The 16,634-nt window shown below is 39.3% G+C and overlaps 1 pseudogene; it reads left to right on the top strand.

The window, feature by feature from the left end:
- Positions 1 to 1,152: 1,152 nt before the first annotated feature.
- LOC100426765 (heterogeneous nuclear ribonucleoprotein H3 pseudogene) lies at positions 1,153 to 15,733 on the top strand (annotated as a pseudogene).
- Positions 15,734 to 16,634: the final 901 nt, after the last annotated feature.

The raw sequence follows: 16,634 nt of genomic DNA on the forward strand, positions 1-16,634 counted from the left end.
TTGTAGACATAAGGTCTTGCTATGTTGCCCAGGTTGGTTTTGAACACCTGGGCTTATGCAATCATCCCACCTTGGCCTCCCAAAGTGCTATAATTACATATATGAGCCACCATGACTTGCTACCAACTAATCTTGGACAAAGTTAACAAAAACAACTACTCATATGTTAGCAATTAGTTTTCTCAAAAGTTCAAGAACAAATAAGTAGAAAAACATCTTTTTAACTAATGGTGCTGAAATACTTGGATATTCATATGCAAAAAAAAAATGAACTTCGATTTTTGTCCCTCATCATATACAAAAATGAATTCAATGTAAGTAACAAAACTAAATGCAAAATGTAAAACTACCAGGTGAAAGATGAAAGAATCCAGGAGTTGTATCTATGCAAGAATAAGTAAGACTGATAGACTGCTAGTTAGACAAATTTGAAAAAAAAGATGAACCACATAAACACAATCAGAAATTACAAAGGAGACATTGTCAATGACCCCAAAGAAATTAAAAAAAAAAAAATGTCAGGACTATTATGAACACTTCTATGCACAAAATCTAGAAAACCTAGAATAAATGAATAAATTTCAGGAGACACGCAAGCTCTCAAAATTGAACCAGGAAGAAATTGAATCCCTGAAAATATCAATAACGAGTTCTAAAACTGAATCAATAATAAACAGCTTACCAACCAGGAAAAGCCCACGACCAGATGGATTAGCAAATTGTACCACATATATGAAGAAGAGCTGGTACCAATTCTACTTCAACTATTCCATAAAATTGAGGAAGAGAGACTCCTCCTTAACTTAATCTATGAGGCCAACATTATCTTGATACCAAAACCTGGCAGAGAAGCAACAACAAAAAGAAAATTTCAGGACAATATACTTGTACACAGATGCAAAATTCTAAACAAAATACTATCAAACAAAATCCAACAGCACATGAAAACAGTAATCATCCATGATCAAGTAGGATTTATCCTTGGGATGTAAGGTTGGTTCAACAACTGCAAATCAATAAATGTGATTCATCATTAACAGAGCTAAAAACAAAAAACACACGATCATCTCAATAAATGCAGAAAAGGATTTTGATAAAATTCAACATTCCTTTATCTTAAAATGCCCTCAATAAACTAGACATTGAAGGAACATGCCGAAAATAATAAGCACCACCTATGAGAAACCCACGATCAACATCATACTGAATGGGCCAAAGCTGGATGTATTCCCCTTGAAAACTGGGACAAAGATGTCCACTCTCATGGGTTCTATTCAACATAGTACTTGGTGAGCAATCAAGCATGAGAAAGAAAAAAAGGCAACCAGATAGGAAAAGAAAAGTTAGATCTGTGTGCAGATGATATGATTCAATACCTGGGAAAACCCCATAGTCTCTGCCCAAAACTCCCAGATCTGATGAACAACTTCAGTAAAACTTCAGGATAAAAAATAAATGTAAAAAATCAGTCATATATCTTTACAACAACAACATTCAAGCTGAAAGCCCAATCACGAACAAGATCCCATTCACAATAGCCTCAAAAAGAATAAAATACCCCAAAATACAGCTAACCAAGATGGTGAAAGATGACCACAATGATAATTACAAAACAGTGCTGAAAGAAATCAGAGGACACAAACAAACTAGAAAACCATAAATGTTTCTGGCAACTTATTTTCATTTCACTTTGGGATACCACCATTCTTTCACTCTTAGTCCTTGAAGTTTAAATAGGGCTGACCAAGACAAAAAAAAAAAAAAAAAAAAAAAAGAAAGGCAGCATTGACGTAATTTAAGGGTGGAGTTTTTGTCCCTCTGACATAAGGGACATTTGATGATGAACATAGATTTGAAGATTTGCAAAGAAGTGTTTATAGTATTCTCTGAGGGTAGTTCGTATTTCTTTGGGATCAGTGATGATATCCCCTTTATCATTTTTTATTGCATCTATTTGATTCTCCTCTCTTTTCTTCTTTATTAGTCTGGCTAGTTAGTGGTCTATATATTTTGTTGATCTTTTCAAAAAACCAGCTCCTGGATTCATTGATTCTTTAAAGGGTTTTTTGTGTCTCTGTCTCCTTCGGTTCTGCTCTGATCTTAGTTATTTCTTGTCTTCTAGCTTTTGAGTTTGTTTGCTATTGCTTCTCTAGTTCTTTTAATTTTGATGTTAGGGTGTCAATTTTAGATCTTTCCTTCTTTTGCTTATGGGCATTTAGTGCTATAAATTTCCCTCTAAACACTGCCTTAAATGTGTCCCAGAGATTCTGGTACGTTGTGTCTTTGTTCTTATTGGTTCAAAGCACATCTTTATTTCTGCCTTATTTACCCAGCAGTCATTCAGAAGCAGGTTGTTCAGTTTCCATGTAGTTGTGTGGTTTTGAGTGAGTTTCTTAATCCTGAGTTCTAATTTGATTGCACTGTGATTTGAGAGACTGTTTGTTACTATTTCCATTCTTTTGCATTTACTGAGGAGTGTCTTACTTTCAATTATGTGGTCAATTTTAGAATAAGTGCATTGAGGTGCTGAGAAGAATATATATTTTGTTGACTTGGGGTGGAGAGTTCTGTAGATGTCTACTAGGTCTGCTTGGTCCAGAGCTGAGCTCAAGTCCTGAATGTCCTTGTTAGTTTTCTGTCTCGTTGATCTGTCTAATCAGTGACAGTGGGGTGTTAAAGTCTCCCACTATTATTGTGTGGGAGTCTAAATCTCTTTGTAGGTCTCTAAGAATTTGCTTTATGAATCTATGTGCTCCTGTATTGGGTGCATATATATTTAGGATAGTTAACTCTTCTTGTTGCATTGATCCCTTTACCATTATGTAATTCCCTTCTTCGTCTCTTTTGATTTCTGTTGCTTTAAAGTCTGTTCTTTCAGAGACTAGGATTGTAACCCCTGCTTTTTTTTTTATCTGCTTGGTAAATATTTATCCATCCCTTCGTTTTGAGCTTATGTGTGTCTTTGCACGTGAGATGGGTCTTCTAAATACAGCACACCAATGGGTGTTGACTCTTTATCCAGTTTGCCAGTCTGTGTCTTTTACTTGGGGGCATTTAGCCCATTAACATTTAAGGTTAATATTGTTATGCGTGGATTTGATTCTGTTATCATGATGCTAGCTGGTTATTTTGCCCATTAGTTGATGCAGTTTCTTCATGGTGTCGATGGTCCTTACAATATAGTATTTTTTTGCAGTGGCTGGTATTGTTTGTTCTTTTCCATGTTTAGTGCTTCCTTTAGGAGCTCCTGTAAGGCAGGCCTAGTGATGACAAAATTTCTCAGCATTTGCTTGTCTGTAAAGGATTTTGTTTCTCCTTCACTTATAAAACTTAGTTTGACTGGACATGAAATTCTGGGTTGAAAGTTCTTTTCTTTAAGAATGTTGAATATTGGCCCCCACTTTTCTGACTTGTAGAGTTTTTGCCAAGAGATCCTATGTTAGTCTGAGGGGTTTTCCTTTTTGGGTAACCCTACCTTGTTCTCTGGCTGCCCTTAACATTTTTTCCTTCATTTCAACCTTGGTGAATCTGACAATTATGTGTCTTGGGGTGGCTCTTCTCAAGGATAATCTTTGTTGTGTTCTCTGTATTTCCTGAATTTGAATGTTGGCTTGTCTTGCTAAGTTGAGGAAGTTCTCCTGGATAATATCCTGAAGAGTGTTTTCCAACTCGATTCCATTCTCCCTGTCACTTTCAGGTACACCAATCAAACGTAGGTTTGGTTTTCTCACATAGTACCAGATTTCTTTGAAACTTTGTTCATTGCTTTTCATTCTTTTTTCTCTAATCTTGTCTTCTCGCTTTATTTCATTAAGTTGATCTTCAGTCCCTGATATCCTTTTTTCTGCTTGATCGATTCGGCTATTGATACTTGTGTATGCTTCAAAAAGTTCTCGTGCTGCTTTTCAGCTCCATCAGGTCATTTATGTTCTTCTTTAAACTGGTTTTTCTAGGTAGCCATTCTTCTAAACCTTTTTTCAAGGTTCTTAACTTCCTTGCATTGGGTTAGAGCATGCTCCTTTAGCTCAGAGGAGTTTGTTATTACCCACCTTCTGAAGCCTACTTCTGTCAATTCATCAAACTCATTCTCCATCCAGTTTTGTTCCCTTGCTGGCGAGGAGTTGTCAACCTTTGGAGGAGACAAGGTGCTATGGTTTTTGGAATTTTCAGCCCTTTTGCACTGGTTTTTCCCCATCATCCTGGATTTATCTACCTTTGGTATTTGATGTTGGTGACCTTCAGCTGTGGTCTTTGGACGTCATTTTTATTGATGTTGATGCTATCCCTTTCTGTTTGTTAGTTTTCCTTCTAAGAGTCAGGCCCCTGTGCTGCAGGTCTGCTGGAGTTTGCTGGAGGTCCACTCCAGACCCTGTTTGCCTGGGTATCACCAGCAGAGGCTGCAGAACAGCAAAGATTGCTGCTTTTTCCTGAAGTTTCATCCCAGAGGGGCAGCGGCCAGATGCCAGCTGGAGCTCTCCTGTATGAGGTGTCTGTCAGCCCCTACTGGGAGGTGTTTCCCAGTCAGGATACAGGGGCATCAGGGCCCCACTTGAGGGGGCAGTCTGACCCTTAGCAGAGCTCGAACGCTGTGCTGAGAGATCCACTGCTCTCTTCAGAGCCATCAGTCAGGGACGTTTAAGTCGGATGAAGCTGAGTCCACAGCTGCCCCTTCCGCCAGGTGCTCTGTCCCAGGGAGATGGTGGTTTTATATATAATCCCCTGACTGGGGCTGCTGCCTTTTTTTTTTTCAGAGATGCCCTTAGCAGAGAGGAGGAATCTAGAGAGGCAGTCTGGCCACAGCGGCCTTGCTGAGCTGTGGTTGGCTCCACTCAGTTCAAAATTCCCAGCAGCTTTGTTTACATTGTGAGGGTAAAACGGCCTACTCAAGCCTCAGTAATGGTGGAGACCCCACCTCCCACCAAGCTCGAGTGTCCCAGGTCAACCTCAGACTGCTGTGCTAGCAGCAAGTGTTTCAAGGCAGTGGATCTTAGCTTGCTGGGCTCTGTGGGCATGGGATCTGCCAAGCCAGACCACCTGGCTCCCTGGCTTCAGTCCCCTTTCCAGGGCAGTGCCACTGGGGTATGAAAAAAAAAAAAACAAAAGAAAACTCCTGCAGCTAGCTTGATGTCTGCCCAAATAGCTGCCCAGTTTTGTGCTTGAAACCCAGGGCACTGGTGGTATAGGCACCGGAGGGAATCTCCTGGTCTGCAGACTGCAAAGACCATGGGAAAAGTGCAGTATTTGGGCCAGAGTGCATTGTTTTTCATGGCAAGGTCCCTCATGGCTTCCCTTGGTTAGGGTAGAGAGTTCCCCAACTCCTTGCACTTCCTGGATGACGCGACTCCCACCCTGCTTCAGCTCACCCTCCGTGGGTTGCACCCACTGTCCCAAATGAGATGAACTGGACACCTCAGTTGAAAGTGCAGAAATCACCTGCCTTCTGCGTTGATCTTGCGGAAAGCTTCAGACTGGAGCTGTTCCTATTCAGTCATTTTGCCACCAATTCCCCAAAAAATCAGTATGATAGAATTTCAAATAAGGAAGCTCTCTATCTTGTTACTTATTACTGTTCTTTTATAAAATCCTTTGTATAAATTTTATGTTTTTTCAACTTTTATTTTATATACTGGGGGACATGTGCAAATTTTTTACATGGAAATACTGTGATGCTAAGATTAGGAGTATGGATCCCATCACCAAAGTAGTGAGCATAGTACCCAATAGGTAGTTTTTTAACCCACCACTCCCCCCTCCATCATCTAGTAGTCCACATTGTCCATTGTTAGCACGTTTATGCCCATGTATGCTCAATGTTTAACTCCCATTTATAAGTGAGAATATGCGGTATTTGACTTTCTGTTCCTGCATTAATTTGTTTAGGAGTATTGCCTCCATCTCCATCCATGTTGCTATAAAGGACATGATTTAAATTATTTTTACTTTAAAAAAAGGAGGTCTGCAGCTCTGACTGAGAGGAGTGACTTAATAGGAAAAAAAGGGATAAATAACTTTATATCTAAAGGTATTGTTGAAACAACTGAAAGCTTGGTAGAGAACAATTAAGAGAAAGCCGAAACTTCAGTATACAAGTGCAACATCAGAGCTGAGGTGTAATAGGTCCAGGAAAAGAAACAGCCAAGAAGCACCCTTCTGGCCAATCTTGGAGGATGGTAAGACTGCCCAGGTGCTAGACTGCACTCACTCAGGAAGAATCATAGCAGAATGTGGGGAAAGCTTGAAAACTTTTCTCAAGCCACACAGAGAATTACAAACAGAATTTAATTTCATGGATACAAAAGAATTAAACACACCTCTAACAAAAGCACTAATTTTGACAATAAGCTACTGTGACCCAGGGGCCAGAGTACAAGAAAGTCAGCCTAAAAATAAAATTGCATTCATTTCTGACAGTCTGGAAGGCCAAATCCCCTTAGCAGCAATTAGACAGAAAACCTTCAAGTTGTCCCTGATTGAATGTAGAACAAAAAATATGAACCCCCTGAATTCTGATAGCTTCCAAGCCACACAAACAACCAATGATAAAGTCTAAATGAACAGGTAAGTTGCAGTGGCTCACAACAGTAATCTCAGCACTTTTGGGAGGTGGAGGCAGGTGGATTGCTTGAGTCGAGAGGTTTGAGACCAGCCTATTTGGATTTTGGAGGCAACACATTCCTCATCTGGGTGTGATACTCTGGTCCATTTATCAAGTGACCCAAAAAGCTGCCAGTTTTGAATGGGGTACAGAACAGGAGAACGCTCTGAAACAGGTCCAGGCTGCTGTGCAAGCTGCTCTGCCACATGGGCCATATGACCCAGCAGATCCAATGGTGCTTGAGGTGTCAATGGCAGATAAATATGCTGTTTGGAGCCATTGGCAGGCCCCCACAGGTGAAACACAGTAGAGTCCTCTAGGATTTTGGAGCAAGGCCCTACCATCTTCTGCAAATAACTACACTCCTTTTGAGACAGCTCTTGGCCTGTTACTGGGCTTCGGTGGAAACTGAACTTTTGACTATAGGCCATCAAGTAACCATGTGACCTGAACTACCTATCATGAACCAGGTGCTTTCTGACCCATCTAGCCATAAAGTGAGTCATGCACAGCAGCATTCCATCATCAAATTGAAGTGGTATATACGTGATCAGGCTCAAGCAGGTCCTGAAGGCACAAGTAAGTTACATGTGGAAGTAGCTCAAATGCCCATGGTCTCCACTCCTGCCACCCTGTCTTCTCTTCCCCAGCCTGCACTGATGACCTCATGAAGAGTTCCCTATGATCAGCTGACAGAAGAAGAGAAGACTAAGGCCTGGTTCACAGATGGTTCTGCACAATATGCAGGCACCACCCTGAAGTGGACAGCTGCAGCACTACAGCTCCTTTTTAGGACATCCCTGGAAGACAGTGTTGAAGGGAAATCTTCCCAGTGGGCAGAGTTTTGAGCAATACACCTGGTTATGCACTTTGCATGGAAGGGGAAATGACCAAATGTGTGATTATATACTGAATTATGGGCTGTATCCAATGAATTGGCTGGATGGTTAAGGAGCTGGAAGAAGCATGATTTGAAAATTGGTGACAAAGAAATTTGGAGAAGAGGTATGTGGATAGACCCCTCTCAGTGGCCAAAAACTGAAGATATTTGATTCCCATGTGAGTGCTCACCAATGAGTGACCTCAGCAGAGAATAATTCTAATAATCATGTGGATAGGATGACCCATAATGTGGACACCACTCAGCCTCTTTCCCCAGTCACCCCTGTCATCACCCAATGTGCCCATGAACAAAGTGGCCATGTTAGCATGGATGGAGGTTGCACATGGGCCTGAGATACGTTGCTAACAACATGGACTTCCACTCACCAAGGTAGACCTTGCTACTGCCACTGCTGAGTGGACAATTTGCCAGCAGCAGAGATCAACATTTGGCCCTTGATATGCCACAATTTCTTGGGGTGATCAGCCAACTACCTGGTGGCAGGCTGATTGTATTGGACCTTTTCCATCATGGAAAGGGCAGCAGTTTGTCCTCACTGAAATAGACACTTACTCTGGACATGGATTTACCTATCCTGCATGCAATGCTTCTGCCAAGACTACCATCTATGAACTCATGAAATGCCTTTTCCACTGTCGTGATATTCCACCCAGCATTGCTTCTGACCAAGGCACTCACATTACAGCTAAAGAAGTGTCGGAGTGGGCTCGTGCTCATGGAATTCACTGGTCTTACCATGTTCCAAATCATCCTGAAGCAGCTGGATTGAGAGAACGGTGGAATGGCCTTTTGAAATCACAAATACAATACCAACTAGATAACAATACTTTGCAGAGCTGGGGAAAAGTTCTCCAGAAGGCTGTGTATGTTCTGAATTACCATCCAATATATGTCACTGTTTCTCCCATAATCAGGATTCACAGGTCCAGGAATCAAGGGGTGGAAGTGGAAGTGGCACCACTCAGCATCACCCCTAGTGATCCATTAGCAATATTTTTGCTTCCTGTTTCCGCAACACTACGTTCTACTGGCTTAGTTCCGAGGAAGGAACGCTGCCACAAAGAGACACAACAACAATTCCATTAAACTGGAAGGTAAGATTGACACCTGGACAATTTGGGCTCCTCCTACCTCTAAGTCAACAAACTAAGAAGGAAGTTACAGTGTTGGCTGTGGATGAAATCAGTCTACTATATCACGATGGAGGTAGGGATATTCCTCCTACCTCTATTGAATAAGAATGGTGAGAGAGAACATCTTTGTCATGTACCTGTTTTCAAAGGGAATGCTTCCAGCTTTTTCCCATTCAATATGATATTGAATGGGCAGAGTACATGGAATACAGAAGATCCCTTAGTATTATCTTAATATTAGATCTCTTAGTATTATCATGCCCTGTGATTAAGGTTAATGGAAAACCACAACAGCCCAATCCAGGCAGGACTACAAATGGCCCAGACTCTTCAAAAATAAAGGTTTGGGTCACTCCACCAGGAAAACAACCATGACCTGTTGAGGTGCTTGCTGAAAGCAAAGGGAATACAGTATGGGTAGTAGAAGAAGGTAGTTATCAATAACAGCTATGACCACATGATCAGTTGCAGAAATGAGGACTGTAATTGTCATGAGTATTTCCTCTTTATTTTTTTAATTGAAATAGTATGTTATTTATGTTATTGCAGTCTCTCTCTTTTTTCTTTTGTTTGTTATTTTTCTTTTTTTTTTCTTTATTTCCTATAAAAAAATATAGGATACATGTGCAGAATGTGCAGGTTTGTTAGATAGGTATATATGTGCTGTGGTGATTTGCTGTACCTATTGACTCATCCTCTAATTTCCCTCCCCTCACCCCTCAAACCCCTCAACAGACCCTGGGGTTTGTTGTTTCCCTTTCTGTGTCCATGTGTTCTCAATGTTCAACTCCCACTTATGAATGAGAACATGCGGTGTTTGGTTTTCTGTTCCTCTGTTAGTTTGCTGAAGATATGGCTTCCAGCTTCATTCATGTCCCTGCAAAGGACATAATCTCATTCATTTTTATGGTTGCATAGTATTCCATGGTGTATATGTACCACATTTTCTTTATCCAGCCTATCACTGATGGGTTTTTGGATTGGTTCCATGTCTTTGCTATTGTAAATAGTGCTACAATAAACATATGGGTGCATGTGTCTTTACAGTAGAATGATTTCTATTCCTTTGGGTATATATTCAGAAATGGGAAAGCTGGGTCAAAAGGTATTTCTGGTTCTAAATCCTTGAGGAATTGCCATACTGTCATCCACAATGGTTGAACTAATTTACGTTCCCACCAACAGGGTAAAAGTGTTCCTATTTCTACACAGTCTCACCAGCATCTATTGTTTCCTGACCTTTTAGTAATTGCCATTCCGACTGGAATGGGATGGTATCTCATTGAGCTTTTGATTTGCATTTCTCTGATTATCAGTGATTTTGAGTTTTTTTTCATGTATTTGTTGGCAGCATAAAAGTCTTCTTTTGAAAAGTGTCTGTTCATATCCTTTGCCCACTTTTTGATGGGGTTTTGTGTGTGCGTGTGTGTGTGTGTGTGTGGGTGTGTGTGTGTATTTTGTAAATATGTTTAAGCTACTTGTAAATTCTGGATATTAGACATTGTCAGGTGAGTAGATTGCAAAATTTTTCTCCCATTCTGTAGGTTGCCTATTCACTCTGATGGTAGTTTATTTTGCTGTTCAGAAGTGCTTTAGTTTAATTAGATACCATTTGTCAATTTTGGCTTGTGTTGCAATGGCTTTTGGCATTTTTGTCAAGAAGTCTTTGCCCATGCCTATGTCCTGAATGGTATTGCCTAGGTTGACGAAACATATCTCAAAATAATAAGAGCTATTTATGAGAAACCCATAGCCAATATCATATTGAATGGGGAAAAGTTGGAAGCATTCCCTTTGAAAACAGGTACCTGACAAAGATGTCCTCTCTCACTACTCTTATTCAACAGGGTATTGGAAGTTCTGGCCAGGGCAATCGGGCAATAGAAAGAAATAAAGCATATTCAGCTAAGAAGAGAGGAAGTCAAGTTATCTCTCTTTGCTGACGACATGATTTTATATTTAGAAAAACCCATCATCTTTGCCCAAAAATTTCTTGAACTTATAAGCAATTTCAACAAAGTCTCAGGATGCAAAATCAATGTGCAAAAATCACAAGCATTCCTTTACACCAACAAGAGGCAAGCAGACAGCCAAATCACGAATGAACTCCCACTCATAATTGCTACAAAGAGAATAAAATACGTAGGAACACAGCTAACAAGGGATGTGAAGGACGTCTTCCAGGAGAACTACAAACCACTGCTCAAGGAAATCAGAGAGAACACAAACAAATGGAAAAACATTCCATGCTTATAGATAGGAAGAATCAATATCATGAAAATGGCCATACTGACCAAAGTAATTTATAGATTCAGTGCTATTCCCATTAAACTACCATTGACATTCTTCACCAAATTAGAACTATTTTAAATTTCATGTGGAATCAGAGAATACCTTTTATAGCCAAGACAATCCTAAGCAAAAAGAGCAAAGCTGGAGGCATCAGGCTACCTGACTTCAAACTATATTACAAGGCTACAGTAACCAAAACAGCATGGTACTGGTATCAGTCCAGACATATAGACTATTGGAGCATAGCAGAGACCTCAGGAATAACACCACACATCTACAACCATCTGATCTTTGACAAACCTGATACAAACAAGCAATGGGGAAAGATCTCCTATTCAGTAAATGGTGCTAAGAAAACTGGCTAGTAATATACAGAAAACAGAAGCTGGACCCCTTCCTTAGACCTTATACAAAAATTAACTCAAGATGGACTAAAGACTTAAATGTAAAACCCAAAACCATAAAAACCATAGAAGAAATGTCTTATTTATTTTATTAGAAACATGTTTGTGCATGTATACAGTTATACTAAGAATATATCTTCATTTCACTTTCTTTTTTCTTTATCATGTGACAAAAGATTTATTCATTTCATACCAGCAATTAAATGTTATTAACTTTATGTAATAGCATTTGGGTTGGAGATTGGTGCGTTTCCAGTTTTATGAAGGATGGTTGTATTATGTTAGGTGTAATTATGACCTTATTATTGTCTTCATTTGAAAATTATGTGTGTTCTTAGGAGATATGTATGGGTTCAAGTTGTTAAGGGATGGACTTATGATGGTTAATATTGAGTGTCAACTTGATTAGATTGAAGAATGCAAAGTATTGTTCCTGGGTGTGTCTGTAAGGGTGTTGCCAAAGGAGATTAACATTTGAGTCAGTGGTGTGGGAAAGGAAGACCCACACTCAATCTGGGTGGGCACAACCTAATCAGCTGTTAGCACAGCCAGAATAAAAGCAGGCAGAAGAACGTGAAAAGTCTAGACTGGCTTAGTCTCCCAGCCTACATCTTTCTCCCATGCTGAATCCTTCCCATCCTCAAACATTGGAATCCAACTTTTTCAGCCTTGGGTCTCAAATTAGCTTCCTTGGTTCTCAACTTGTAGATGGCCTCCTGTGGGACCTCACTGTATGGTCGTGTGAGTCCATACTCCTTAATAAACTCTCCCTTATATAAACATCTATCCTATTAGTTCTGCCCTTCTAGAGAACCATGACTTATAAAAGGAACACAAAGAGGATCAATGAGTTTGAGAATAGTAAGCAAAAGGTAGAAAAGTGTAATATCAGACTAGAGAGTTGGGCCCAAAGCAACCCAATCTACAATCACACTGATATGATCTTCCTCAAAAGTAACTAGCATTATGACTTATTTCACTATAAATTAGGTTCATCTGTTTCTGAACTTCATAATATTAGAATTATATAGTTTTAGCACTTTTGTATCCGGATATTTTTTCTGATATTTTTCACCTACAGCACTAATTTATTTGCTTTACATGAAGACTCTATAATATATTTATCAATTCTACTGTTTTGGCCATTTGAATTGATTTTAGTCTTTGGCTATTAAAAATAGTGCTCCTATGAATATTCATGCACATACCTTTTGGTGCACATATGCGTACATTTTTGTTGGTATATGGCTAGGACTGGAATTGCTAGAAAAGAGAGTTTGATTATGTCCAGTTTTAGTATTTACATTGGAATATTTTTAAAAAATCATTTTACCCATTCAGTATGATACTGAATGGGCAAAAACTGGAAAAATTCCCTTTGAAAACTGGCACAAGACAGGGATGCCCTCTCTCACCACTCCTATTCAACATAGTGTTGGAAGTTCTGGCTAGGGCAATCAGGCAAGAGAAAGAAATAAAGAGTATTCAGTTAGGAAAAGAAGTCAAATTGTCCCTGTTTGCAGATGACATGATTGTATATTTAGAAAACCCCATTGTTTCAGCCCCAAATCTTCTTAAACTGATAAGAAACTTCAGCAAAGTCTCAGGATACAAAATTAATGTGCAAAAATCACAAGCATTCTTATACACCAGTAACAGACAAACAGAGAGCCAAATCATGAATAAACTTCCATTCACAATTGCTTCAAAGAGAATAAAATACCTAGGAATCCAACTTACAAGGGATGTAAAGGACCTCTTCAAGGAGAACTACAAACCACTGCTCAGTGAAATAAAAGAGGACATAAACAAATGGAAGAACATACCATGCTCATGGATAGGAAGAATCAATATTGTGAAAATGGCCATACTGCCCAAGGAAATTTATAGATTCAATGTCATCCCCATCAAGCTACCAATGAGTTTCTTCACAGAATTGGAAAAAACTGCCTTAAAGTTCATATGGAACCAAAAAAGAGCCCGCATATCCAAGACAATCCTAAGTCAAAAGAACAAAGCCAGAGGCATCATGCTACCTGACTTCAAACTATACTGCAAGGCTACAGTAACCAAAACAGCATGGTACTGGTGCCAAAACAGAGATATAGACCAATGGAACAGAACAGAGTCCTCAGAAATAATACCACACATCTACAGCCATCTGATATTTGATAAACCTGAGAAAAACAAGAAATGGGGAAAGGATTCCCTATTTAATAAATGGTGCTGGGAAAATTGGCTAGCCATAAGTAGAAAGCTGAAACTGGATCCTTTCCTTACTCCTTATACGAAAATTAATTCAAGATGGATTAGAGACTTAAATGTTAGAGCTAATATCATAAAATCTCTAGGAGAAAACCTAGGTAGTACCATTCAGGACATAGGCATGGGCAAGGACTTCATGTCTAAAACACCAAAACCAACGGCAACAAAAGCCAAAATGGACAAATGGGATCTCATTAAACTAAAGAGCTTCTGCACAGCAAAAGAAACTACCATCAGAGTAAACAGGCACCCTACAGAATGGGAGAAAAGTTTTGCAATCTACTCATCTGACAAAGGGCTAATATCCAGAACCTACAAAGAACTCAAACAAATTTACAAGAAAAAAAGAAACAACCCCATCAAAAAGTGGGCAAAAGATATGAATAGACATTTCTCAAAAGAGGACATGCATACAGCCAACAGACACATGAAAAAATGCTCATCATCACTGGCCATCAGAGAAATGCAAATCAAAACCACAATGAGATACCATCTCACACCAGTTAGAATGGCAATCATTAAAAAGTCAGGAAACAACAGGTGCTGGAGAGGATGTGGAGAAATAGGAACACTTTTACACTGTTGGTGGGATTGTAAACTAGTTCATCCATTATGGAAAACAGTATGACGATTCCTCAAGGATCTAGAACTAGAAGTACCATATGACCCAGCCATCCCATTACTGGGTATATACCCAAAGGATTATAAATCATGCTGCTCTAAAGACACATGCACACGTATGTCTATTGCGGCACTATTCACAATAGCAAAGACTTAGAATCAACCCAAATGTCCATCAGTGACAGACTGGATTAAGAAAATGTGGCACATATACACCATGGAATACTATGCAGCCATCAAAAAGGATGAGTTTGTGTCCTTTGTAGGGACATGGATGCGGCTAGAAACCATCATTCTCAGCAAACTATTGCAAGAACAGACACTGCATGTTCTCACTCACAGGTGGGAACTGAACAATATCACTTGGACTCGGGAAGGGGAACATCACACACTGGGGCCTATCATGGAGAGGGGGGAGGGGGGAGGGATTGCATTGGGAGTTATACCTGATGTACATGACGAGTTGATGGGTGCTGACGAGTTGATGGGTGCAGCACAGCAACATGGCACAAGTATACATATGTAACAAACCTGCACGTTATGCACATGTACCCTAGAACTTAAAGTATAAAAAAAAAAAAAAAAGTCATTTTACCAATTGTATTTCCAGAAAGAGTGTTTGAAATTCCAGGAATTCCACATCCTTTCCAACATTTAGCGTCATTTGTCTTTTTTATGTTTTTATTTTAGCCATTCTAGTGGATATGCGGTTTCATTGTTTTAATTTACATTTCCCTAACAAGTAATTAAATGGAGCACTCCATCACATTTGGATACCCTCTTTTGCGCAAAGTCCTTTTTCATGGAAATCTTTTCCCTTTTTTTTTTTAACAGTGATTGGGACCATATGATAGAGCAACAGGAGACAGAAAGGTTTATTATAGAGTTGGATGTGAAAGTATGTATAACAGAATGTGATGAGGACGTAATGGAAATGATGCTGTTTATGAAGGTTTTCATAACTATGGTGGCTATAGTAATTATGACTATGGAAATAATGGCTTCGATGACAGAATGATAGATAGAAGAGGTATGGGAAGACATGACTATGGCAGAGCTAGTGCTGCAAGTTCAGGTTTTCATGGTGGTCATTTCTTTTATATATTAGAGGGTTGCCTTTTCATGCAACTGAAGATAACATTGCTAATTTCTTCTCACCACTAAATCCAATACGAATTCATATTGATATTGAAGCTAAAGGCAGGGCAACAGAAGTATATATAAAGTTTGTGACACACAAAGATACAGTAGTTGCCGTGTCTAAACATGAAAAAAAAAATGCAACGTTGATAAATTAAACTATTCTTGAATTCTGCTCTGGAATGAGAGGTTCTGGAATGGGAGGCCACAGCAGAGATGGAATGAATAATCAAAGAGGTTATGGATCTGTTGTAAAAATGAAAATGGGGAACAATTACATGGAAAATATGGTGCTTCTGATGGCTTGGGAATTTATGGCCGTGGTGGTGAAGGCAGTGGAGGTTACTATAGGCAAGGTGGCATGAGTGGAGGTAAATAGTGTGGAATGTACTGAAAGCATAACAACCAACATACAAGCCTTGACAACAGCATCTAGTCTACTAGACTTTCTTACAGATTTAATTTCTTTTGTATTTTAAGAACTTTATAACAAGCTTGGCATAGTGGCTCACGCCTGTAATCCTAGCTCTTTGGGAGGCTGAGGTGGGTAGATCATTTGAGTTCAGGAATCTAAAACCAGCCTGGGCAACATGGTAAAACCCTGTCTCTACCAAAAGTAGGAAAATTAGCCCAGTGTGGTGGCACATGCCTGGAGTTCCAGCTACTTGGGGGGCTGAAGCAGAAGGATAGCTTGAACCCATGAGGCCAAGGTGGCAGTGAGTCAAAGTGGCGCCACTGCATTCCAACTTGGGTGACAAAGTGATACTCTGTCTCAGAAACAAAGGACTTTATAATGGCTTAATGACTAAAGGAATGTGTTTTCAGAATATTATTTGGTAAAGCAATGGATTGTGATGGGAAAAATCTGGTTTCTGTAGGTTTCATTTGTTGCATACTTTGAATTAAAAATAATTTTTATATTTAAACCACTGATATTAAAATTTTTATATACTAGTTACTCCTAAAAACGTGTTGCTTTCATAAGATCTGGATTGATGTATTTTACTATTAGTTCTACAAGAAGTAATGTGGTGTAATTTTAGAGGATAATGGTTTGCCTCTGCATAAACTGCAAGTCTTAAGCAGACATCTGGAACTGAGCTTGACAAATAATTAGTGTAACCTTTTTCTTTAATTTCTCCTGGAAAACACAGTAAGTATAAAGACTAAAGATGAAGAGGCTTCAGGAGTATAAATTCAGCTGATTATTTCTATATTAGTTATTCTTGTTCAACTGTCATTTATCAAACATAGGTCTGAAATGTTGATAATCTAAGAGG

This window comes from Macaca mulatta, chromosome X (genome assembly GCF_049350105.2).
Source record: "Macaca mulatta isolate MMU2019108-1 chromosome X, T2T-MMU8v2.0, whole genome shotgun sequence".
NCBI lineage: Eukaryota > Metazoa > Chordata > Mammalia > Primates > Cercopithecidae > Macaca > Macaca mulatta.